Consider the following 3274-nt stretch of genomic DNA (forward strand, 5'->3'; position numbering starts at 1 on the left):
ACCCCTTCTGGCTTTTTCCTATTTTATTTTATTTATTTATTTTTTTTGCCAGTCCTGGGCTTGAGCTCAGGGCCTGAGCACTGTCCTTGGACTTTCTCAAGGCTAGAGCTCTACCACTTGAGCCTCAGCACCACTTCCGGCTTTTTCTATGTATGTGGTACCGAGGAATCGAACCTGGGTCTTCATGCATGCTAGGCAAGCACTTTAACCACTAGGCCAAACTCCCGGTCCCTTTTTCTTATTTTAACGTATGTGGTTTTCTAACTTTTCCAATTAATTTCCTACCTGGAAGCTGCAGGAGCAAACACGGAGAATGCCCGGGTGTCCAATCTCTCCAGGGCTCTGCTAATGTCCCTGTTCCTCAGGCTGTAGATGAAGGGGTTCAGCAGGGGAGTGACCACAGCATACATCACTGAGGCCACCACATGGTTTCTGGGGGATGTTGACAGAGCTGAACCAAAGTACTCCCCCACTCCTGTGCCATAAAACAAGCTCACTATGGACAAGTGAGAGCCACAGGTGGAGAAGGCTTTGTACTTCCCCCCTGCAGATGGGATTTTCAAAACGGAGGACAGAATTTAACAGTAGGAGAAGAGAATGCCTGAGGCAGGGAGAACACCAAGCAGGATGCCAATAACACACATGACTATCTCATTGCTAAAGCTGTCAGTACAGGCCAGGTGAAGCAGCTGGGAAGGGTGGCAGAAGAAAGTAGCAATGTCCACAGTCCTGAAGCAGGTAAGCTGTAAGACAATCAGATTGTGTAGCAGGGATTCCAAAAGACCAAGTGTGAAAAACACCCAAAGTAAGGAGACACAGAGACGAGGGTTCATGATGCATGAATAATGCAGGGGGTGACAGATGGCCACAAAGCTGTCATAGGCCATAGCAGTCAGAAGCATAGAATCTGTACATGCAAAAGTGATGAAAAAAGACATCTGGGTGAGGCAGCCCCCATAGGAGATGGATCTGCTGTGACTCTGGAGGTTCATCAGCAACTTAGGGATGGTGGTGGAGGTGAAGCCGATGTCAATCAAGGACAGATTGGAGAGGAAGAAGTACATGGGGATGTGGAGGTTGGGGTCAGAGGTGACGGCCAGGATGATGAGCAGATTTCCAAGCACTGTGAACAGGTACATGGACAGGAAGAGTGCAAAGAGGACACGCTGGAGTTCAGGATCCTCTGAGAGCCCCAGGAGGAAGAATTCTGTGGCAGTGGTTACATTTTTTGTGTGAGTATGTCTCCAAACACTTAAAAAGAAAAACCAATAAAATACACTGAAATACAAAAAGAAATAAAATATCCCTGGCTCTTTATGCTTTGAATGGGAATAGTGACATGCGAATAATTTACACTTAGTACTCCGATCTTTTTCTTAACTGGGGCAAAACCAGTTTACATGAAAGTCATTAATGGTTTTCCTGCTCTCCTTCTTGTAATCATACATCAGATATATGAAGACAACTTAAGTATAAAACAGATCTTAAGTCACTTTAAAAAGGGAATGGAATATCCTTTCAATATTACAATAGTTGAACTGGACTGGCATTAACTAATACTGAGATTAAATGGACAGTTTAGAATGAAAACAGTGTGCCTCTTACCGTGTGTGTGTGTGTGTGTGTGTGTGTGTGTGTGTGTGTGTGTGGCCTGGTGATTGGACCACTTCATGGTTTTCCTGTAACGCCTTCCTACAAAAGGAGATGCATTCAGTGGTCATGATGTGAAGTACCTACAGTTTATCATTCCAGCAATTTGGAAGCAGAAGCAGGAGGAACACAAGTCTAAGGCCAGCCTAGGCTACATGGTAAGGTCTTGTCAAAAGAAACACACACACACACACACACACACACACACACACACACACACATTCTTGGGTTTGGAAATGTAGCTCATTAGAAGTATGTGCTCGTCATGGACAAGGCCCAGTGAAAACAACTAAAAGGGCATTTCCATGATATATATGCTATAGACATGGCCAAGGTTTTTGCATCAACGTCTCCACTGTGATGAGCAGAACTGAGGCTCTAATGGAAGAAGCCATTGCCTCTGCTCCAACGTGGCCTCTGCAGTGTCAGTCAAGACATTTGAAGTGAAGATCTCTGAACTGGAGCTGGGCACCAGTGACTCACGATGATAATCCTAGCTACGCAGGAGGTTGAGATCTGAGGATTGCAATGGGAAGCCAACCATGAGACTCTTATCTCTAATGAACCTGCAAAAAACCAGTTTTGGTGGTGTAGCTCAAGTGGTATAGCACCAGCCTGAGAGAAAACGTGACAGGACTTCACCCAGGTCCCAAGCACACACAAAAGAAATATGTATGTATATCTATGTGCATATACACACATATAGTCATGTATGTATCTATACTTCTGTATATTATGTATTCATGATGGTCTTCCTGAGATATTGCAATCCTACCACCTGAATGATGATAAAGAAAATTTTAAGATTTTCTTTCCACTTTCCTTCCTAACTCTCCTATGCCTCAGAACTTACAGAATTTCAAAGCTGCTTTGTAGGGTCTGGGCCAACACATCTAGCTCTGAATGATCTCCCATGCCTGCTGTACCTAATACAATTAAAACCAAATTCACTAAGACGCTTCTGAATGGAGAGATCCAGCCAAGGAGGAGAAGAACAAATGTAGACTGGACTACAAAAATCACAGACTAAAAAGACAGGCTATTTAGTAACTGTTTTTTTCTCCTCAGTGGATCAAGGCAAAATGCACATAATTACACAAATCAGTCTGTGCTATCTCAGTCTCTGTGGATTTTCCAGTATTAGAGATGGAAAATGAGTAATAGAAAAATGGATGTTCAGGGCTGGGAGTTTGGCCTAGTGATAAGAGTGCTGCCTAAGACGCATGAAGACCGGGTTTGATTCCTCGGTAGCACCCACACAGAAAAAACCTCGAAGTGCTGCTGTGGCTCAAGTGGTAGAGCTCTAACCTTGAGAAAAGCCCAAAGATAGTGCTCAGGACCAGAGGTCAAGCCCCACAACTGGCAAAAAAGAAAGAAAATGAATAAATGGGTGTCCAAAGTCCAGCATATCTTTCTCTACTAGTCACCAATAAAAAATACCTACCTACACACACACACACACACACACACACACACACACACACACACGCAATGTGAAAGGCAAAAAGTTAATCAAACAATAAAGTTATCAGACAGATGTTGTAGCTCACACCTGTAATCTTAGCTAATACTTCTGAGAACTGAGATTTAACATCAGCCTGGATGGCAAAGTCAATGAGACTGT

At 43.7% G+C, this 3274-nt stretch overlaps 1 pseudogene; it reads right to left on the minus strand.

Moving 5' to 3' along the window:
- Window positions 1-281: 281 nt before the first annotated feature.
- LOC150068231 (olfactory receptor 7E24-like) lies at window positions 282-1223 on the minus strand (annotated as a pseudogene).
- Between the last annotated feature and the right edge of the window lie 2051 nt (window positions 1224-3274).

This window comes from Megascapheus bottae, chromosome 1 (genome assembly GCF_031878675.1).
Source record: "Megascapheus bottae isolate mThoBot1 chromosome 1, mThoBot2.hap1, whole genome shotgun sequence".
NCBI lineage: Eukaryota > Metazoa > Chordata > Mammalia > Rodentia > Geomyidae > Megascapheus > Megascapheus bottae.